Source organism: Ambystoma mexicanum, unplaced genomic scaffold, assembly GCF_040938575.1.
Source record: "Ambystoma mexicanum isolate Mex_15411 unplaced genomic scaffold, UKY_AmexF1_1 Mex_scaf89, whole genome shotgun sequence".
Classification (NCBI taxonomy): Eukaryota; Metazoa; Chordata; class Amphibia; order Caudata; family Ambystomatidae; genus Ambystoma; species Ambystoma mexicanum.
The window spans coordinates 49,090-71,181 of NW_027182509.1; the positions used below are offsets into that span (position 1 = coordinate 49,090).

The window sequence follows — 22,092 nt, forward strand, 5'->3', positions numbered from 1 at the left end:
GAGGTTAAACCTTTTCTGGATTTTTTTTAGTTCTTGACAAATATTCTTGAAGATTAGGCTGAGTCAAGTAGGGAATGGGTGCCAAGAACTGACTCTTTAAGAAAAAAGCACCGGCAACGCTAGTCATCGTACAATATTTGTGCACAATTGCTTACATTAGGCGGCCGGTCCACTTTATTGAGTCCCCCTCAGCACCATTTAGTGCTCCTGTTGTCTGCGAAGTCCAAATTGTAACCCTGAATCAGTTCCTCTTCTGACCCTTTGTATCATGTTACATGACGAGTAATGATCACCTGTTAGCTTTATCCCTAATTATAACTCTCACTCTTTCCCTGCATCTAACCCTAGCTCTAATCCCATCATTAACCTCGGTCCGGGCACACGCGTGAACCCTTACTCTCATCTCAGCCTCTCCTGGTGATACATCACACCTGGGATCGTTTGCTCCCTGTGGGCTGTGGGAAATTTGCTACCAGCACGCCCTGGAAGTGGGGCTCATTCCGCTGCAACGGGAGGTCTTCCCAGGACGCGTCACAGCTCAACGCAAGAGCTCCTGGGTTTCGAAGGCTCTTGCAGCAAGCCTTCACAAAGCAGCAGGGAGCGCCGTTCCAGATGGGAAACTTGAGACTGGATGTCCAGAAAAGCAAGACGTCAGAAGCGAAACCTTTTTCCTGCAGGGTGTGGCATACCATCCGCTTGCTCATTGCGACAGAGCTGGCACTAATGAAGGAAGAGGTCAACGTTACGTTCTTCTTTAAAATGCAAGGCCAGGAAAAGTGGCAGCGGTGGGATTTGAACCCACGCCTCCGAAGAGACTGGAGCCTTAATCCAGCACCTTAGACCGCTCGGCCACGCTACCTCCCTGCTAGTCGCCGAAAGCGGAACTTGACCCGTTGCCCGGCCCGCTTTAGTGCTTTGCCTTTTCTCCTTGGAAAGTCTGGAGACAGGCAGTGGAAGGGCAGCCAAACTGTCAGGTGCGCAGAGGAGGGGAGACCATGAGGCAAGGTGGGAGTTGGGGGCAAGAAGTGAGAAAAAAACTAATCGCAAGCTAGGGCAGGATTCGGAAAGTGAAGCCGAAAAGGGGCTTAGCATGCAGCCCAGGGGTTTCTTTGACTGTCCTAAGCCCACAGGGACTTTGCCGTCCTCAGCTCATGAGACTTGAGATGGGTAGCTTGATTTGCTGAGGAAATGCGGGATGACAGATTCAACTCTGGAGTCAAACATAGCCCGGAACTATCGCCTTAAACTGAGTTTTAAGCCTGGTGCCGATAAAAAGAAAGAAATTAGCCTTAGATCGGGCAAGCCGTTTGACGGGGGAAAATGAGACCCCCTAGGCCATCTAGGTGGTCGCTGGATGCTGTGCAGACATCAGCAGCTGTTCATTTCATGCCCTCACGTCTCCTCGTTAGTATAGTGGTCAGTATCCCCGCCTGTCACGCGGGAGACCGGGGAGGTTAAACCTTTTCTGGATTTTTTTTAGTTCTTGACAAATATTCTTGAAGATTAGGCTGAGTCAAGTAGGGAATGGGTGCCAAGAACTGACTCTTTAAGAAAAAAGCACCGGCAACGCTAGTCATCGTACAATATTTGTGCACAATTGCTTACATTAGGCGGCCGGTCCACTTTATTGAGTCCCCCTCAGCACCATTTAGTGCTCCTGTTGTCTGCGAAGTCCAAATTGTAACCCTGAATCAGTTCCTCTTCTGACCCTTTGTATCATGTTACATGACGAGTAATGATCACCTGTTAGCTTTATCCCTAATTATAACTCTCACTCTTTCCCTGCATCTAACCCTAGCTCTAATCCCATCATTAACCTCGGTCCGGGCACACGCGTGAACCCTTACTCTCATCTCAGCCTCTCCTGGTGATACATCACACCTGGGATCGTTTGCTCCCTGTGGGCTGTGGGAAATTTGCTACCAGCACGCCCTGGAAGTGGGGCTCATTCCGCTACAACGGGAGGTCTTCCCAGGACGCGTCACAGCTCAACGCAAGAGCTCCTGGGTTTCGAAGGCTCTTGCAGCAAGCCTTCACAAAGCAGCAGGGAGCGCCGTTCCAGATGGGAAACTTGAGACTGGATGTCCAGAAAAGCAAGACGTCAGAAGCGAAACCTTTTTCCTGCAGGGTGTGGCATACCATCCGCTTGCTCATTGCGACAGAGCTGGCACTAATGAAGGAAGAGGTCAACGTTACGTTCTTCTTTAAAATGCAAGGCCAGGAAAAGTGGCAGCGGTGGGATTTGAACCCACGCCTCCGAAGAGACTGGAGCCTTAATCCAGCACCTTAGACCGCTCGGCCACGCTACCTCCCTGCTAGTCGCCGAAAGCGGAACTTGACCCGTTGCCCGGCCCGCTTTAGTGCTTTGCCTTTTCTCCTTGGAAAGTCTGGAGACAGGCAGTGGAAGGGCAGGCAAACTGTCAGGTGCGCAGAGGAGGGGAGACCATGAGGCAAGGTGGGAGTTGGGGGCAAGAAGTGAGAAAAAAACTAATCGCAAGCTAGGGCAGGATTCGGAAAGTGAAGCCGAAAAGGGGCTTAGCATGCAGCCCAGGGGTTACTTTGACTGTCCTAAGCCCACAGGGACTTTGCCGTCCTCAGCTCATGAGACTTGAGATGGGTAGCTTGATTTGCTGAGGAAATGCGGGATGACAGATTCAACTCTGGAGTCAAACATAGCCCGGAACTATCGCCTTAAACTGAGTTTTAAGCCTGGTGCCGATAAAAAGAAAGAAATTAGCCTTAGATCGGGCAAGCCGTTTGACGGGGGAAAATGAGACCCCCTAGGCCATCTAGGTGGTCGCTGGATGCTGTGCAGACATCAGCAGCTGTTCATTTCATGCCCTCACGTCTCCTCGTTAGTATAGTGGTCAGTATCCCCGCCTGTCACGCGGGAGACCGGGGTTCAATTCCCTGACGGGGAGGTTAAACCTTTTCTGGATTTTTTTTAGTTCTTGACAAATATTCTTGAAGATTAGGCTGAGTCAAGTAGGGAATGGGTGCCAAGAACTGACTCTTTAAGAAAAAAGCACCGGCAACGCTAGTCATCGTACAATATTTGTGCACAATTGCTTACATTAGGCGGCCGGTCCACTTTATTGAGTCCCCCTCAGCACCATTTAGTGCTCCTGTTGTCTGCGAAGTCCAAATTGTAACCCTGAATCAGTTCCTCTTCTGACCCTTTGTATCATGTTACATGACGAGTAATGATCACCTGTTAGCTTTATCCCTAATTATAACTCTCACTCTTTCCCTGCATCTAACCCTAGCTCTAATCCCATCATTAACCTCGGTCCGGGCACACGCGTGAACCCTTACTCTCATCTCAGCCTCTCCTGGTGATACATCACACCTGGGATCGTTTGCTCCCTGTGGGCTGTGGGAAATTTGCTACCAGCACGCCCTGGAAGTGGGGCTCATTCCGCTGCAACGGGAGGTCTTCCCAGGACGCGTCACAGCTCAACGCAAGAGCTCCTGGGTTTCGAAGGCTCTTGCAGCAAGTCTTCACAAAGCAGCAGGGAGCGCCGTTCCAGATGGGAAACTTGAGACTGGATGTCCAGAAAAGCAAGACGTCAGAAGCGAAACCTTTTTCCTGCAGGGTGTGGCATACCATCCGCTTGCTCATTGCGACAGAGGTGGCACTAATGAAGGAAGAGGTCAACGTTACGTTCTTCTTTAAAATGCAAGGCCAGGAAAAGTGGCAGCGGTGGGATTTGAACCCACGCCTCCGAAGAGACTGGAGCCTTAATCCAGCGCCTTAGACCGCTCGGCCACGCTACCTCCCTGCTAGTCGCCGAAAGCGGAACTTGACCCGTTGCCCGGCCCGCTTTAGTGCTTTGCCTTTTCTCCTTGGAAAGTCTGGAGACAGGCAGTGGAAGGGCAGGCAAACTGTCAGGTGCGCAGAGGAGGGGAGACCATGAGGCAAGGTGGGAGATGGGGGCAAGAAGTGAGAAAAAAACTAATCGCAAGCTAGGGCAGGATTCGGAAAGTGAAGCCGAAAAGGGGCTTAGCATGCAGCCCAGGGGTTTCTTTGACTGTCCTAAGCCCACAGGGACTTTGCCGTCCTCAGCTCATGAGACTTGAGATGGGTAGCTTGATTTGCTGAGGAAATGCGGGATGACAGATTCAACTCTGGAGTCAAACATAGCCCGGAACTATCGCCTTAAACTGAGTTTTAAGCCTGGTGCCGATAAAAAGAAAGAAATTAGCCTTAGATCGGGCAAGCCGTTTGACGGGGGAAAATGAGACCCCCTAGGCCATCTAGGTGGTCGCTGGATGCTGTGCAGACATCAGCAGCTGTTCATTTCATGCCCTCACGTCTCCTCGTTAGTATAGTGGTCAGTATCCCCGCCTGTCACGCGGGAGACCGGGGTTCCCCGACGGGGAGGTTAAACCTTTTCTGGATTTTTTTTAGTTCTTGACAAATATTCTTGAAGATTAGGCTGAGTCAAGTAGGGAATGGGTGCCAAGAACTGACTCTTTAAGAAAAAAGCACCGGCAACGCTAGTCATCGTACAATATTTGTGCACAATTGCTTACATTAGGCGGCCGGTCCACTTTATTGAGTCCCCCTCAGCACCATTTAGTGCTCCTGTTGTCTGCGAAGTCCAAATTGTAACCCTGAATCAGTTCCTCTTCTGACCCTTTGTATCATGTTACATGACGAGTAATGATCACCTGTTAGCTTTATCCCTAATTATAACTCTCACTCTTTCCCTGCATCTAACCCTAGCTCTAATCCCATCATTAACCTCGGTCCGGGCACACGCGTGAACCCTTACTCTCATCTCAGCCTCTCCTGGTGATACATCACACCTGGGATCGTTTGCTCCCTGTGGGCTGTGGGAAATTTGCTACCAGCACGCCCTGGAAGTGGGGCTCATTCCGCTGCAACGGGAGGTCTTCCCAGGACGCGTCACAGCTCAACGCAAGAGCTCCTGGGTTTCGAAGGCTCTTGCAGCAAGTCTTCACAAAGCAGCAGGGAGCGCCGTTCCAGATGGGAAACTTGAGACTGGATGTCCAGAAAAGCAAGACGTCAGAAGCGAAACCTTTTTCCTGCAGGGTGTGGCATACCATCCGCTTGCTCATTGCGACAGAGGTGGCACTAATGAAGGAAGAGGTCAACGTTACGTTCTTCTTTAAAATGCAAGGCCAGGAAAAGTGGCAGCGGTGGGATTTGAACCCACGCCTCCGAAGAGACTGGAGCCTTAATCCAGCACCTTAGACCGCTCGGCCACGCTACCTCCCTGCTAGTCACCGAAAGCGGAACTTGACCCGTTGCCCGGCCCGCTTTAGTGCTTTGCCTTTTCTCCTTGGAAAGTCTGGAGACAGGCAGTGGAAGGGCAGGCAAACTGTCAGGTGCGCAGAGGAGGGGAGACCATGAGGCAAGGTGGGAGATGGGGGCAAGAAGTGAGAAAAAAACTAATCGCAAGCTAGGGCAGGATTCGGAAAGTGAAGCCGAAAAGGGGCTTAGCATGCAGCCCAGGGGTTTCTTTGACTGTCCTAAGCCCACAGGGACTTTGCCGTCCTCAGCTCATGAGACTTGAGATGGGTAGCTTGATTTGCTGAGGAAATGCGGGATGACAGATTCAACTCTGGAGTCAAACATAGCCCGGAACTATCGCCTTAAACTGAGTTTTAAGCCTGGTGCCGATAAAAAGAAAGAAATTAGCCTTAGATCGGGCAAGCCGTTTGACGGGGGAAAATGAGACCCCCTAGGCCATCTAGGTGGTCGCTGGATGCTGTGCAGACATCAGCAGCTGTTCATTTCATGCCCTCACGTCTCCTCGTTAGTATAGTGGTCAGTATCCCCGCCTGTCACGCGGGAGACCGGGGTTCAATTCCCCGACGGGGAGGTTAAACCTTTTCTGGATTTTTTTTAGTTCTTGACAAATATTCTTGAAGATTAGGCTGAGTCAAGTAGGGAATGGGTGCCAAGAACTGACTCTTTAAGAAAAAAGCACCGGCAACGCTAGTCATCGTACAATATTTGTGCACAATTGCTTACATTAGGCGGCCGGTCCACTTTATTGAGTCCCCCTCAGCACCATTTAGTGCTCCTGTTGTCTGCGAAGTCCAAATTGTAACCCTGAATCAGTTCCTCTTCTGACCCTTTGTATCATGTTACATGACGAGTAATGATCACCTGTTAGCTTTATCCCTAATTATAACTCTCACTCTTTCCCTGCATCTAACCCTAGCTCTAATCCCATCATTAACCTCGGTCCGGGCACACGCGTGAACCCTTACTCTCATCTCAGCCTCTCCTGGTGATACATCACACCTGGGATCGTTTGCTCCCTGTGGGCTGTGGGAAATTTGCTACCAGCACGCCCTGGAAGTGGGGCTCATTCCGCTGCAACGGGAGGTCTTCCCAGGACGCGTCACAGCTCAACGCAAGAGCTCCTGGGTTTCGAAGGCTCTTGCAGCAAGCCTTCACAAAGCAGCAGGGAGCGCCGTTCCAGATGGGAAACTTGAGACTGGATGTCCAGAAAAGCAAGACGTCAGAAGCGAAACCTTTTTCCTGCAGGGTGTGGCATACCATCCGCTTGCTCATTGCGACAGAGCTGGCACTAATGAAGGAAGAGGTCAACGTTACGTTCTTCTTTAAAATGCAAGGCCAGGAAAAGTGGCAGCGGTGGGATTTGAACCCACGCCTCCGAAGAGACTGGAGCCTTAATCCAGCACCTTAGACCGCTCGGCCACGCTACCTCCCTGCTAGTCGCCGAAAGCGGAACTTGACCCGTTGCCCGGCCCGCTTTAGTGCTTTGCCTTTTCTCCTTGGAAAGTCTGGAGACAGGCAGTGGAAGGGCAGGCAAACTGTCAGGTGCGCAGAGGAGGGGAGACCATGAGGCAAGGTGGGAGTTGGGGGCAAGAAGTGAGAAAAAAACTAATCGCAAGCTAGGGCAGGATTCGGAAAGTGAAGCCGAAAAGGGGCTTAGCATGCAGCCCAGGGGTTTCTTTGACTGTCCTAAGCCCACAGGGACTTTGCCGTCCTCAGCTCATGAGACTTGAGATGGGTAGCTTGATTTGCTGAGGAAATGCGGGATGACAGATTCAACTCTGGAGTCAAACATAGCCCGGAACTATCGCCTTAAACTGAGTTTTAAGCCTGGTGCCGATAAAAAGAAAGAAATTAGCCTTAGATCGGGCAAGCCGTTTGACGGGGGAAAATGAGACCCCCTAGGCCATCTAGGTGGTCGCTGGATGCTGTGCAGACATCAGCAGCTGTTCATTTCATGCCCTCACGTCTCCTCGTTAGTATAGTGGTCAGTATCCCCGCCTGTCACGCGGGAGACCGGGGAGGTTAAACCTTTTCTGGATTTTTTTTAGTTCTTGACAAATATTCTTGAAGATTAGGCTGAGTCAAGTAGGGAATGGGTGCCAAGAACTGACTCTTTAAGAAAAAAGCACCGGCAACGCTAGTCATCGTACAATATTTGTGCACAATTGCTTACATTAGGCGGCCGTTCCACTTTATTGAGTCCCCCTCAGCACCATTTAGTGCTCCTGTTGTCTGCGAAGTCCAAATTGTAACCCTGAATCAGTTCCTCTTCTGACCCTTTGTATCATGTTACATGACGAGTAATGATCACCTGTTAGCTTTATCCCTAATTATAACTCTCACTCTTTCCCTGCATCTAACCCTAGCTCTAATCCCATCATTAACCTCGGTCCGGGCACACGCGTGAACCCTTACTCTCATCTCAGCCTCTCCTGGTGATACATCACACCTGGGATCGTTTGCTCCCTGTGGGCTGTGGGAAATTTGCTACCAGCACGCCCTGGAAGTGGGGCTCATTCCGCTGCAACGGGAGGTCTTCCCAGGACGCGTCACAACTCAACGCAAGAGCTCCTGGGTTTCGAAGGCTCTTGCAGCAAGCCTTCACAAAGCAGCAGGGAGCGCCGTTCCAGATGGGAAACTTGAGACTGGATGTCCAGAAAAGCAAGACGTCAGAAGCGAAACCTTTTTCCTGCAGGGTGTGGCATACCATCCGCTTGCTCATTGCGACAGAGCTGGCACTAATGAAGGAAGAGGTCAACGTTACGTTCTTCTTTAAAATGCAAGGCCAGGAAAAGTGGCAGCGGTGGGATTTGAACCACGCCTCCGAAGAGACTGGAGCCTTAATCCAGCACCTTAGACCGCTCGGCCACGCTACCTCCCTGCTAGTCGCCGAAAGCGGAACTTGACCCGTTGCCCGGCCCGCTTTAGTGCTTTGCCTTTTCTCCTTGGAAAGTCTGGAGACAGGCAGTGGAAGGGCAGGCAAACTGTCAGGTGCGCAGAGGAGGGGAGACCATGAGGCAAGGTGGGAGTTGGGGGCAAGAAGTGAGAAAAAAACTAATCGCAAGCTAGGGCAGGATTCGGAAAGTGAAGCCGAAAAGGGGCTTAGCATGCAGCCCAGGGGTTTCTTTGACTGTCCTAAGCCCACAGGGACTTTGCCGTCCTCAGCTCATGAGACTTGAGATGGGTAGCTTGATTTGCTGAGGAAATGCGGGATGACAGATTCAACTCTGGAGTCAAACATAGCCCGGAACTATCGCCTTAAACTGAGTTTTAAGCCTGGTGCCGATAAAAAGAAAGAAATTTGCCTTAGATCGGGCAAGCCGTTTGACGGGGGAAAATGAGACCCCCTAGGCCATCTAGGTGGTCGCTGGATGCTGTGCAGACATCAGCAGCTGTTCATTTCATGCCCTCACGTCTCCTCGTTAGTATAGTGGTCAGTATCCCCGCCTGTCACGCGGGAGACCGGGGAGGTTAAACCTTTTCTGGATTTTTTTTAGTTCTTGACAAATATTCTTGAAGATTAGGCTGAGTCAAGTAGGGAATGGGTGCCAAGAACTGACTCTTTAAGAAAAAAGCACCGGCAACGCTAGTCATCGTACAATATTTGTGCACAATTGCTTACATTAGGCGGCCGGTCCACTTTATTGAGTCCCCCTCAGCACCATTTAGTGCTCCTGTTGTCTGCGAAGTCCAAATTGTAACCCTGAATCAGTTCCTCTTCTGACCCTTTGTATCATGTTACATGACGAGTAATGATCACCTGTTAGCTTTATCCCTAATTATAACTCTCACTCTTTCCCTGCATCTAACCCTAGCTCTAATCCCATCATTAACCTCGGTCCGGGCACACGCGTGAACCCTTACTCTCATCTCAGCCTCTCCTGGTGATACATCACACCTGGGATCGTTTGCTCCCTGTGGGCTGTGGGAAATTTGCTACCAGCACGCCCTGGAAGTGGGGCTCATTCCGCTGCAACGGGAGGTCTTCCCAGGACGCGTCACAGCTCAACGCAAGAGCTCCTGGGTTTCGAAGGCTCTTGCAGCAAGCCTTCACAAAGCAGCAGGGAGCGCCGTTCCAGATGGGAAACTTGAGACTGGATGTCCAGAAAAGCAAGACGTCAGAAGCGAAACCTTTTTCCTGCAGGGTGTGGCATACCATCCGCTTGCTCATTGCGACAGAGGTGGCACTAATGAAGGAAGAGGTCAACGTTACGTTCTTCTTTAAAATGCAAGGCCAGGAAAAGTGGCAGCGGTGGGATTTGAACCCACGCCTCCGAAGAGACTGGAGCCTTAATCCAGCGCCTTAGACCGCTCGGCCACGCTACCTCCCTGCTAGTTGCCGAAAGCGGAACTTGACCCGTTGCCCGGCCCGCTTTAGTGCTTTGCCTTTTCTCCTTGGAAAGTCTGGAGACAGGCAGTGGAAGGGCAGGCAAACTGTCAGGTGCGCAGAGGAGGGGAGACCATGAGGCAAGGTGGGAGATGGGGGCAAGAAGTGAGAAAAAAACTAATCGCAAGCTAGGGCTGGATTCGGAAAGTGAAGCCGAAAAGGGGCTTAGCATGCAGCCCAGGGGTTTCTTTGACTGTCCTAAGCCCACAGGGACTTTGCCGTCCTCAGCTCATGAGACTTGAGATGGGTAGCTTGATTTGCTGAGGAAATGCGGGATGACAGATTCAACTCTGGAGTCAAACATAGCCCGGAACTATCGCCTTAAACTGAGTTTTAAGCCTGGTGCCGATAAAAAGAAAGAAATTAGCCTTAGATCGGGCAAGCCGTTTGACGGGGGAAAATGAGACCCCCTAGGCCATCTAGGTGGTCGCTGGATGCTGTGCAGACATCAGCAGCTGTTCATTTCATGCCCTCACGTCTCCTCGTTAGTATAGTGGTCAGTATCCCCGCCTGTCACGCGGGAGACCGGGGAGGTTAAACCTTTTCTGGATTTTTTTTAGTTCTTGACAAATATTCTTGAAGATTAGGCTGAGTCAAGTAGGGAATGGGTGCCAAGAACTGACTCTTTAAGAAAAAAGCACCGGCAACGCTAGTCATCGTACAATATTTGTGCACAATTGCTTACATTAGGCGGCCGGTCCACTTTATTGAGTCCCCCTCAGCACCATTTAGTGCTCCTGTTGTCTGCGAAGTCCAAATTGTAACCCTGAATCAGTTCCTCTTCTGACCCTTTGTATCATGTTACATGACGAGTAATGATCACCTGTTAGCTTTATCCCTAATTATAACTCTCACTCTTTCCCTGCATCTAACCCTAGCTCTAATCCCATCATTAACCTCGGTCCGGGCACACGCGTGAACCCTTACTCTCATCTCAGCCTCTCCTGGTGATACATCACACCTGGGATCGTTTGCTCCCTGTGGGCTGTGGGAAATTTGCTACCAGCACGCCCTGGAAGTGGGGCTCATTCCGCTGCAACGGGAGGTCTTCCCAGGACGCGTCACAGCTCAACGCAAGAGCTCCTGGGTTTCGAAGGCTCTTGCAGCAAGCCTTCACAAAGCAGCAGGGAGCGCCGTTCCAGATGGGAAACTTGAGACTGGATGTCCAGAAAAGCAAGACGTCAGAAGCGAAACCTTTTTCCTGCAGGGTGTGGCATACCATCCGCTTGCTCATTGCGACAGAGCTGGCACTAATGAAGGAAGAGGTCAACGTTACGTTCTTCTTTAAAATGCAAGGCCAGGAAAAGTGGCAGCGGTGGGATTTGAACCCACGCCTCCGAAGAGACTGGAGCCTTAATCCAGCACCTTAGACCGCTCGGCCACGCTACCTCCCTGCTAGTCGCCGAAAGCGGAACTTGACCCGTTGCCCGGCCCGCTTTAGTGCTTTGCCTTTTCTCCTTGGAAAGTCTGGAGACAGGCAGTGGAAGGGCAGGCAAACTGTCAGGTGCGCAGAGGAGGGGAGACCATGAGGCAAGGTGGGAGTTGGGGGCAAGAAGTGAGAAAAAAACTAATCGCAAGCTAGGGCAGGATTCGGAAAGTGAAGCCGAAAAGGGGCTTAGCATGCAGCCCAGGGGTTTCTTTGACTGTCCTAAGCCCACAGGGACTTTGCCGTCCTCAGCTCATGAGACTTGAGATGGGTAGCTTGATTTGCTGAGGAAATGCGGGATGACAGATTCAACTCTGGAGTCAAACATAGCCCGGAACTATCGCCTTAAACTGAGTTTTAAGCCTGGTGCCGATAAAAAGAAAGAAATTAGCCTTAGATCGGGCAAGCCGTTTGACGGGGGAAAATGAGACCCCCTAGGCCATCTAGGTGGTCGCTGGATGCTGTGCAGACATCAGCAGCTGTTCATTTCATGCCCTCACGTCTCCTCGTTAGTATAGTGGTCAGTATCCCCGCCTGTCACGCGGGAGACCGGGGAGGTTAAACCTTTTCTGGATTTTTTTTAGTTCTTGACAAATATTCTTGAAGATTAGGCTGAGTCAAGTAGGGAATGGGTGCCAAGAACTGACTCTTTAAGAAAAAAGCACCGGCAACGCTAGTCATCGTACAATATTTGTGCACAATTGCTTACATTAGGCGGCCGGTCCACTTTATTGAGTCCCCCTCAGCACCATTTAGTGCTCCTGTTGTCTGCGAAGTCCAAATTGTAACCCTGAATCAGTTCCTCTTCTGACCCTTTGTATCATGTTACATGACGAGTAATGATCACCTGTTAGCTTTATCCCTAATTATAACTCTCACTCTTTCCCTGCATCTAACCCTAGCTCTAATCCCATCATTAACCTCGGTCCGGGCACACGCGTGAACCCTTACTCTCATCTCAGCCTCTCCTGGTGATACATCACACCTGGGATCGTTTGCTCCCTGTGGGCTGTGGGAAATTTGCTACCAGCACGCCCTGGAAGTGGGGCTCATTCCGCTGCAACGGGAGGTCTTCCCAGGACGCGTCACAGCTCAACGCAAGAGCTCCTGGGTTTCGAAGGCTCTTGCAGCAAGCCTTCACAAAGCAGCAGGGAGCGCCGTTCCAGATGGGAAACTTGAGACTGGATGTCCAGAAAAGCAAGACGTCAGAAGCGAAACCTTTTTCCTGCAGGGTGTGGCATACCATCCGCTTGCTCATTGCGACAGAGGTGGCACTAATGAAGGAAGAGGTCAACGTTACGTTCTTCTTTAAAATGCAAGGCCAGGAAAAGTGGCAGCGGTGGGATTTGAACCCACGCCTCCGAAGAGACTGGAGCCTTAATCCAGCGCCTTAGACCGCTCGGCCACGCTACCTCCCTGCTAGTCGCCGAAAGCGGAACTTGACCCGTTGCCCGGCCCGCTTTAGTGCTTTGCCTTTTCTCCTTGGAAAGTCTGGAGACAGGCAGTGGAAGGGCAGGCAAACTGTCAGGTGCGCAGAGGAGGGGAGACCATGAGGCAAGGTGGGAGATGGGGGCAAGAAGTGAGAAAAAAACTAATCGCAAGCTAGGGCAGGATTTGGAAAGTGAAGCCGAAAAGGGGCTTAGCATGCAGCCCAGGGGTTTCTTTGACTGTCCTAAGCCCACAGGGACTTTGCCGTCCTCAGCTCATGAGACTTGAGATGGGTAGCTTGATTTGCTGAGGAAATGCGGGATGACAGATTCAACTCTGGAGTCAAACATAGCCCGGAACTATCGCCTTAAACTGAGTTTTAAGCCTGGTGCCGATAAAAAGAAAGAAATTAGCCTTAGATCGGGCAAGCCGTTTGACGGGGGAAAATGAGACCCCCTAGGCCATCTAGGTGGTCGCTGGATGCTGTGCAGACATCAGCAGCTGTTCATTTCATGCCCTCACGTCTCCTCGTTAGTATAGTGGTCAGTATCCCCGCCTGTCACGCGGGAGACCGGCCCGACGGGGAGGTTAAACCTTTTCTGGATTTTTTTTAGTTCTTGACAAATATTCTTGAAGATTAGGCTGAGTCAAGTAGGGAATGGGTGCCAAGAACTGACTCTTTAAGAAAAAAGCACCGGCAACGCTAGTCATCGTACAATATTTGTGCACAATTGCTTACATTAGGCGGCCGGTCCACTTTATTGAGTCCCCCTCAGCACCATTTAGTGCTCCTGTTGTCTGCGAAGTCCAAATTGTAACCCTGAATCAGTTCCTCTTCTGACCCTTTGTATCATGTTACATGACGAGTAATGATCACCTGTTAGCTTTATCCCTAATTATAACTCTCACTCTTTCCCTGCATCTAACCCTAGCTCTAATCCCATCATTAACCTCGGTCCGGGCACACGCGTGAACCCTTACTCTCATCTCAGCCTCTCCTGGTGATACATCACACCTGGGATCGTTTGCTCCCTGTGGGCTGTGGGAAATTTGCTACCAGCACGCCCTGGAAGTGGGGCTCATTCCGCTGCAACGGGAGGTCTTCCCAGGACGCGTCACAGCTCAACGCAAGAGCTCCTGGGTTTCGAAGGCTCTTGCAGCAAGCCTTCACAAAGCAGCAGGGAGCGCCGTTCCAGATGGGAAACTTGAGACTGGATGTCCAGAAAAGCAAGACGTCAGAAGCGAAACCTTTTTCCTGCAGGGTGTGGCATACCATCCGCTTGCTCATTGCGACAGAGGTGGCACTAATGAAGGAAGAGGTCAACGTTACGTTCTTCTTTAAAATGCAAGGCCAGGATAAGTGGCAGCGGTGGGATTTGAACCCACGCCTCCGAAGAGACTGGAGCCTTAATCCAGCGCCTTAGACCGCTCGGCCACGCTACCTCCCTGCTAGTCGCCGAAAGCGGAACTTGACCCGTTGCCCGGCCCGCTTTAGTGCTTTGCCTTTTCTCCTTGGAAAGTCTGGAGACAGGCAGTGGAAGGGCAGGCAAACTGTCAGGTGCGCAGAGGAGGGGAGACCATGAGGCAAGGTGGGAGATGGGGGCAAGAAGTGAGAAAAAAACTAATCGCAAGCTAGGGCAGGATTCGGAAAGTGAAGCCGAAAAGGGGCTTAGCATGCAGCCCAGGGGTTTCTTTGACTGTCCTAAGCCCACAGGGACTTTGCCGTCCTCAGCTCATGAGACTTGAGATGGGTAGCTTGATTTGCTGAGGAAATGCGGGATGACAGATTCAACTCTGGAGTCAAACATAGCCCGGAACTATCGCCTTAAACTGAGTTTTAAGCCTGGTGCCGATAAAAAGAAAGAAATTAGCCTTAGATCGGGCAAGCCGTTTGACGGGGGAAAATGAGACCCCCTAGGCCATCTAGGTGGTCGCTGGATGCTGTGCAGACATCAGCAGCTGTTCATTTCATGCCCTCACGTCTCCTCGTTAGTATAGTGGTCAGTATCCCCGCCTGTCACGCGGGAGACCGGGGTTCCCCGACGGGGAGGTTAAACCTTTTCTGGATTTTTTTTAGTTCTTGACAAATATTCTTGAAGATTAGGCTGAGTCAAGTAGGGAATGGGTGCCAAGAACTGACTCTTTAAGAAAAAAGCACCGGCAACGCTAGTCATCGTACAATATTTGTGCACAATTGCTTACATTAGGCGGCCGGTCCACTTTATTGAGTCCCCCTCAGCACCATTTAGTGCTCCTGTTGTCTGCGAAGTCCAAATTGTAACCCTGAATCAGTTCCTCTTCTGACCCTTTGTATCATGTTACATGACGAGTAATGATCACCTGTTAGCTTTATCCCTAATTATAACTCTCACTCTTTCCCTGCATCTAACCCTAGCTCTAATCCCATCATTAACCTCGGTCCGGGCACACGCGTGAACCCTTACTCTCATCTCAGCCTCTCCTGGTGATACATCACACCTGGGATCGTTTGCTCCCTGTGGGCTGTGGGAAATTTGCTACCAGCACGCCCTGGAAGTGGGGCTCATTCCGCTGCAACGGGAGGTCTTCCCAGGACGCGTCACAGCTCAACGCAAGAGCTCCTGGGTTTCGAAGGCTCTTGCAGCAAGTCTTCACAAAGCAGCAGGGAGCGCCGTTCCAGATGGGAAACTTGAGACTGGATGTCCAGAAAAGCAAGACGTCAGAAGCGAAACCTTTTTCCTGCAGGGTGTGGCATACCATCCGCTTGCTCATTGCGACAGAGGTGGCACTAATGAAGGAAGAGGTCAACGTTACGTTCTTCTTTAAAATGCAAGGCCAGGAAAAGTGGCAGCGGTGGGATTTGAACCCACGCCTCCGAAGAGACTGGAGCCTTAATCCAGCGCCTTAGACCGCTCGGCCACGCTACCTCCCTGCTAGTCGCCGAAAGCGGAACTTGACCCGTTGCCCGGCCCGCTTTAGTGCTTTGCCTTTTCTCCTTGGAAAGTCTGGAGACAGGCAGTGGAAGGGCAGGCAAACTGTCAGGTGCGCAGAGGAGGGGAGACCATGAGGCAAGGTGGGAGATGGGGGCAAGAAGTGAGGAAAAAACTAATCGCAAGCTAGGGCAGGATTCGGAAAGTGAAGCCGAAAAGGGGCTTAGCATGCAGCCCAGGGGTTTCTTTGACTGTCCTAAGCCCACAGGGACTTTGCCGTCCTCAGCTCATGAGACTTGAGATGGGTAGCTTGATTTGCTGAGGAAATGCGGGATGACAGATTCAACTCTGGAGTCAAACATAGCCCGGAACTATCGCCTTAAACTGAGTTTTAAGCCTGGTGCCGATAAAAAGAAAGAAATTAGCCTTAGATCGGGCAAGCCGTTTGACGGGGGAAAATGAGACCCCCTAGGCCATCTAGGTGGTCGCTGGATGCTGTGCAGACATCAGCAGCTGTTCATTTCATGCCCTCACGTCTCCTCGTTAGTATAGTGGTCAGTATCCCCGCCTGTCACGCGGGAGACCGGGGTTCAATTCCCCGACGGGGAGGTTAAACCTTTTCTGGATTTTTTTTAGTTCTTGACAAATATTCTTGAAGATTAGGCTGAGTCAAGTAGGGAATGGGTGCCAAGAACTGACTCTTTAAGAAAAAAGCACCGGCAACGCTAGTCATCGTACAATATTTGTGCACAATTGCTTACATTAGGCGGCCGGTCCACTTTATTGAGTCCCCCTCAGCACCATTTAGTGCTCCTGTTGTCTGCGAAGTCCAAATTGTAACCCTGAATCAGTTCCTCTTCTGACCCTTTGTATCATGTTACATGACGAGTAATGATCACCTGTTAGCTTTATCCCTAATTATAACTCTCACTCTTTCCCTGCATCTAACCCTAGCTCTAATCCCATCATTAACCTCGGTCCGGGCACACGCGTGAACCCTTACTCTCATCTCAGCCTCTCCTGGTGATACATCACACCTGGGATCGTTTGCTCCCTGTGGGCTGTGGGAAATTTGCTACCAGCACGCCCTGGAAGTGGGGCTCATTCCGCTGCAACGGGAGGTCTTCCCAGGACGCGTCACAGCTCAACGCAAGAGCTCCTGGGTTTCGAAGGCTCTTGCAGCAAGCCTTCACAAAGCAGCAGGGAGCGCCGTTCCAGATGGGAAACTTGAGACTGGATGTCCAGAAAAGCAAGACGTCAGAAGCGAAACCTTTTTCCTGCAGGGTGTGGCATACCATCCGCTTGCTCATTGCGACAGAGCTGGCACTAATGAAGGAAGAGGTCAACGTTACGTTCTTCTTTAAAATGCAAGGCCAGGAAAAGTGGCAGCGGTGGGATTTGAACCCACGCCTCCGAAGAGACTGGAGCCTTAATCCAGCAACTTAGACCGCTCGGCCACGCTACCTCCCTGCTAGTCGCCGAAAGCGGAACTTGACCCGTTGCCCGGCCCGCTTTAGTGCTTTGCCTTTTCTCCTTGGAAAGTCTGGAGACAGGCAGTGGAAGGGCAGGCAAACTGTCAGGTGCGCAGAGGAGGGGAGACCATGAGGCAAGGTGGGAGTTGGGGGCAAGAAGTGAGAAAAAAACTAATCGCAAGCTAGGGCAGGATTCGGAAAGTGAAGCCGAAAAGGGGCTTAGCATGCAGCCCAGGGGTTTCTTTGACTGTCCTAAGCCCACAGGGACTTTGCCGTCCTCAGCTCATGAGACTTGAGATGGGTAGCTTGATTTGCTGAGGAAATGCGGGATGACAGATTCAACTCTGGAGTCAAACATAGCCCGGAACTATCGCCTTAAACTGAGTTTTAAGCCTGGTGCCGATAAAAAGAAAGAAATTAGCCTTAGATCGGGCAAGCCGTTTGACGGGGGAAAATGAGACCCCCTAGGCCATCTAGGTGGTCGCTGGATGCTGTGCAGACATCAGCAGCTGTTCATTTCATGCCCTCACGTCTCCTCGTTAGTATAGTGGTCAGTATCCCCGCCTGTCACGCGGGAGACCGGGGAGGTTAAACCTTTTCTGGATTTTTTTTAGTTCTTGACAAATATTCTTGAAGATTAGGCTGAGTCAAGTAGGGAATGGGTGCCAAGAACTGACTCTTTAAGAAAAAAGCACCGGCAACGCTAGTCATCGTACAATATTTGTGCACAATTGCTTACATTAGGCGGCCGGTCCACTTTATTGAGTCCCCCTCAGCACCATTTAGTGCTCCTGTTGTCTGCGAAGTCCAAATTGTAACCCTGAATCAGTTCCTCTTCTGACCCTTTGTATCATGTTACATGACGAGTAATGATCACCTGTTAGCTTTATCCCTAATTATAACTCTCACTCTTTCCCTGCATCTAACCCTAGCTCTAATCCCATCATTAACCTCGGTCCGGGCACACGCGTGAACCCTTACTCTCATCTCAGCCTCTCCTGGTGATACATCACACCTGGGATCGTTTGCTCCCTGTGGGCTGTGGGAAATTTGCTACCAGCACGCCCTGGAAGTGGGGCTCATTCCGCTGCAACGGGAGGTCTTCCCAGGACGCGTCACAGCTCAACGCAAGAGCTCCTGGGTTTCGAAGGCTCTTGCAGCAAGCCTTCACAAAGCAGCAGGGAGCGCCGTTCCAGATGGGAAACTTGAGACTGGATGTCCAGAAAAGCAAGACGTCAGAAGCGAAACCTTTTTCCTGCAGGGTGTGGCATACCATCCGCTTGCTCATTGCGACAGAGGTGGCACTAATGAAGGAAGAGGTCAACGTTACGTTCTTCTTTAAAATGCAAGGCCAGGAAAAGTGGCAGCGGTGGGATTTGAACCCACGCCTCCGAAGAGACTGGAGCCTTAATCCAGCGCCTTAGACCGCTCGGCCACGCTACCTCCCTGCTAGTCGCCGAAAGCGGAACTTGACCCGTTGCCCGGCCCGCTTTAGTGCTTTGCCTTTTCTCCTTGGAAAGTCTGGAGACAGGCAGTGGAAGGGCAGGCAAACTGTCAGGTGCGCAGAGGAGGGGAGACCATGAGGCAAGGTGGGAGATGGGGGCAAGAAGTGAGAAAAAAACTAATCGCAAGCTAGGGCAGGATTCGGAAAGTGAAGCCGAAAAGGGGCTTAGCATGCAGCCCAGGGGTTTCTTTGACTGTCCTAAGCCCACAGGGACTTTGCCGTCCTCAGCTCATGAGACTTGAGATGGGTAGCTTGATTTGCTGAGGAAATGCGGGATGACAGATTCAACTCTGGAGTCAAACATAGCCCGGAACTATCGCCTTAAACTGAGTTTTAAGCCTGGTGCCGATAAAAAGAAAGAAATTAGCCTTAGATCGGGCAAGCCGTTTGACGGGGGAAAATGAGACCCCCTAGGCCATCTAGGTGGTCGCTGGATGCTGTGCAGACATCAGCAGCTGTTCATTTCATGCCCTCACGTCTCCTCGTTAGTATAGTGGTCAGTATCCCCGCCTGTCACGCGGGAGACCGGCCCGACGGGGAGGTTAAACCTTTTCTGGATTTTTTTTAGTTCTTGACAAATATTCTTGAAGATTAGGCTGAGTCAAGTAGGGAATGGGTGCCAAGAACTGACTCTTTAAGAAAAAAGCACCGGCAACGCTAGTCATCGTACAATATTTGTGCACAATTGCTTACATTAGGCGGCCGGTCCACTTTATTGAGTCCCCCTCAGCACCATTTAGTGCTCCTGTTGTCTGCGAAGTCCAAATTGTAACCCTGAATCAGTTCCTCTTCTGACCCTTTGTATCATGTTACATGACGAGTAATGATCACCTGTTAGCTTTATCCCTAATTATAACTCTCACTCTTTCCCTGCATCTAACCCTAGCTCTAATCCCATCATTAACCTCGGTCCGGGCACACGCGTGAACCCTTACTCTCATCTCAGCCTCTCCTGGTGATACATCACACCTGGGATCGTTTGCTCCCTGTGGGCTGTGGGAAATTTGCTACCAGCACGCCCTGGAAGTGGGGCTCATTCCGCTGCAACGGGAGGTCTTCCCAGGACGCGTCACAGCTCAACGCAAGAGCTCCTGGGTTTCGAAGGCTCTTGCAGCAAGCCTTCACAAAGCAGCAGGGAGCGCCGTTCCAGATGGGAAACTTGAGACTGGATGTCCAGAAAAGCAAGACGTCAGAAGCGAAACCTTTTTCCTGCAGGGTGTGGCATACCATCCGCTTGCTCATTGCGACAGAGGTGGCACTAATGAAGGAAGAGGTCAACGTTACGTTCTTCTTTAAAATGCAAGGCCAGGATAAGTGGCAGCGGTGGGATTTGAACCCACGCCTCCGAAGAGACTGGAGCCTTAATCCAGCGCCTTAGACCGCTCGGCCACGCTACCTCCCTGCTAGTCGCCGAAAGCGGAACTTGACCCGTTGCCCGGCCCGCTTTAGTGCTTTGCCTTTTCTCCTTGGAAAGTCTGGAGACAGGCAGTGGAAGGGCAGGCAAACTGTCAGGTGCGCAGAGGAGGGGAGACCATGAGGCAAGGTGGGAGATGGGGGCAAGAAGTGAGAAAAAAACTAATCGCAAGCTAGGGCAGGATTCGGAAAGTGAAGCCGAAAAGGGGCTTAGCATGCAGCCCAGGGGTTTCTTTGACTGTCCTAAGCCCACAGGGACTTTGCCGTCCTCAGCTCATGAGACTTGAGATGGGTAGCTTGATTTGCTGAGGAAATGCGGGATGACAGATTCAACTCTGGAGTCAAACATAGCCCGGAACTATCGCCTTAAACTGAGTTTTAAGCCTGGTGCCGATAAAAAGAAAGAAATTAGCCTTAGATCGGGCAAGCCGTTTGACGGGGGAAAATGAGACCCCCTAGGCCATCTAGGTGGTCGCTGGATGCTGTGCAGACATCAGCAGCTGTTCATTTCATGCCCTCACGTCTCCTCGTTAGTATAGTGGTCAGTATCCCCGCCTGTCACGCGGGAGACCGGGGTTCCCCGACGGGGAGGTTAAACCTTTTCTGGATTTTTTTTAGTTCTTGACAAATATTCTTGAAGATTAGGCTGAGTCAAGTAGGGAATGGGTGCCAAGAACTGACTCTTTAAGAAAAAAGCACCGGCAACGCTAGTCATCGTACAATATTTGTGCACAATTGCTTACATTAGGCGGCCGGTCCACTTTATTGAGTCCCCCTCAGCACCATTTAGTGCTCCTGTTGTCTGCGAAGTCCAAATTGTAACCCTGAATCAGTTCCTCTTCTGACCCTTTGTATCATGTTACATGACGAGTAATGATCACCTGTTAGCTTTATCCCTAATTATAACTCTCACTCTTTCCCTGCATCTAACCCTAGCTCTAATCCCATCATTAACCTCGGTCCGGGCACACGCGTGAACCCTTACTCTCATCTCAGCCTCTCCTGGTGATACATCACACCTGGGATCGTTTGCTCCCTGTGGGCTGTGGGAAATTTGCTACCAGCACGCCCTGGAAGTGGGGCTCATTCCGCTGCAACGGGAGGTCTTCCCAGGACGCGTCACAGCTCAACGCAAGAGCTCCTGGGTTTCGAAGGCTCTTGCAGCAAGTCTTCACAAAGCAGCAGGGAGCGCCGTTCCAGATGGGAAACTTGAGACTGGATGTCCAGAAAAGCAAGACGTCAGAAGCGAAACCTTTTTCCTGCAGGGTGTGGCATACCATCCGCTTGCTCATTGCGACAGAGGTGGCACTAATGAAGGAAGAGGTCAACGTTACGTTCTTCTTTAAAATGCAAGGCCAGGAAAAGTGGCAGCGGTGGGATTTGAACCCACGCCTCCGAAGAGACTGGAGCCTTAATCCAGCGCCTTAGACCGCTCGGCCACGCTACCTCCCTGCTAGTCGCCGAAAGCGGAACTTGACCCGTTGCCCGGCCCGCTTTAGTGCTTTGCCTTTTCTCCTTGGAAAGTCTGGAGACAGGCAGTGGAAGGGCAGGCAAACTGTCAGGTGCGCAGAGGAGGGGAGACCATGAGGCAAGGTGGGAGATGGGGGCAAGAAGTGAGGAAAAAACTAATCGCAAGCTAGGGCAGGATTCGGAAAGTGAAGCCGAAAAGGGGCTTAGCATGCAGCCCAGGGGTTTCTTTGACTGTCCTAAGCCCACAGGGACTTTGCCGTCCTCAGCTCATGAGACTTGAGATGGGTAGCTTGATTTGCTGAGGAAATGCGGGATGACAGATTCAACTCTGGAGTCAAACATAGCCCGGAACTATCGCCTTAAACTGAGTTTTAAGCCTGGTGCCGATAAAAAGAAAGAAATTAGCCTTAGATCGGGCAAGCCGTTTGACGGGGGAAAATGAGACCCCCTAGGCCATCTAGGTGGTCGCTGGATGCTGTGCAGACATCAGCAGCTGTTCATTTCATGCCCTCACGTCTCCTCGTTAGTATAGTGGTCAGTATCCCCGCCTGTCACGCGGGAGACCGGGGTTCAATTCCCCGACGGGGAGGTTAAACCTTTTCTGGATTTTTTTTAGTTCTTGACAAATATTCTTGAAGATTAGGCTGAGTCAAGTAGGGAATGGGTGCCAAGAACTGACTCTTTAAGAAAAAAGCACCGGCAACGCTAGTCATCGTACAATATTTGTGCACAATTGCTTACATTAGGCGGCCGGTCCACTTTATTGAGTCCCCCTCAGCACCATTTAGTGCTCCTGTTGTCT

At 51.2% G+C, this 22,092-nt stretch overlaps 11 non-coding genes across 11 annotated transcripts; 3 read left to right on the forward strand and 8 right to left on the reverse strand.

The window, feature by feature from the left end:
* Positions 1-3,695: 3,695 nt before the first annotated feature.
* Positions 3,696-3,777, reverse strand: TRNAL-AAG (transfer RNA leucine (anticodon AAG)). The gene has a single exon. It is a non-coding gene; the product is annotated as a tRNA-Leu (tRNA).
* Positions 3,778-5,780: 2,003 nt separating this feature from the next.
* On the forward strand, positions 5,781-5,852 carry TRNAD-GUC (transfer RNA aspartic acid (anticodon GUC)). Its single transcript has one exon. It is a non-coding gene; the product is annotated as a tRNA-Asp (tRNA).
* Positions 5,853-9,525: 3,673 nt separating this feature from the next.
* On the reverse strand, positions 9,526-9,607 carry TRNAL-AAG (transfer RNA leucine (anticodon AAG)). The gene has a single exon. It is a non-coding gene; the product is annotated as a tRNA-Leu (tRNA).
* Positions 9,608-12,425: 2,818 nt separating this feature from the next.
* TRNAL-AAG (transfer RNA leucine (anticodon AAG)) lies at positions 12,426-12,507 on the reverse strand. Its single transcript has one exon. It is a non-coding gene; the product is annotated as a tRNA-Leu (tRNA).
* Positions 12,508-13,883: 1,376 nt separating this feature from the next.
* TRNAL-AAG (transfer RNA leucine (anticodon AAG)) lies at positions 13,884-13,965 on the reverse strand. Its single transcript has one exon. It is a non-coding gene; the product is annotated as a tRNA-Leu (tRNA).
* Positions 13,966-15,346: 1,381 nt separating this feature from the next.
* TRNAL-AAG (transfer RNA leucine (anticodon AAG)) lies at positions 15,347-15,428 on the reverse strand. The gene has a single exon. It is a non-coding gene; the product is annotated as a tRNA-Leu (tRNA).
* A 540-nt stretch (positions 15,429-15,968) lies between these two features.
* Positions 15,969-16,040, forward strand: TRNAD-GUC (transfer RNA aspartic acid (anticodon GUC)). The gene has a single exon. It is a non-coding gene; the product is annotated as a tRNA-Asp (tRNA).
* A 2,224-nt stretch (positions 16,041-18,264) lies between these two features.
* TRNAL-AAG (transfer RNA leucine (anticodon AAG)) lies at positions 18,265-18,346 on the reverse strand. Its single transcript has one exon. It is a non-coding gene; the product is annotated as a tRNA-Leu (tRNA).
* Positions 18,347-19,722: 1,376 nt separating this feature from the next.
* TRNAL-AAG (transfer RNA leucine (anticodon AAG)) lies at positions 19,723-19,804 on the reverse strand. The gene has a single exon. It is a non-coding gene; the product is annotated as a tRNA-Leu (tRNA).
* A 1,381-nt stretch (positions 19,805-21,185) lies between these two features.
* On the reverse strand, positions 21,186-21,267 carry TRNAL-AAG (transfer RNA leucine (anticodon AAG)). Its single transcript has one exon. It is a non-coding gene; the product is annotated as a tRNA-Leu (tRNA).
* Positions 21,268-21,807: 540 nt separating this feature from the next.
* Positions 21,808-21,879, forward strand: TRNAD-GUC (transfer RNA aspartic acid (anticodon GUC)). The gene has a single exon. It is a non-coding gene; the product is annotated as a tRNA-Asp (tRNA).
* Positions 21,880-22,092: the final 213 nt, after the last annotated feature.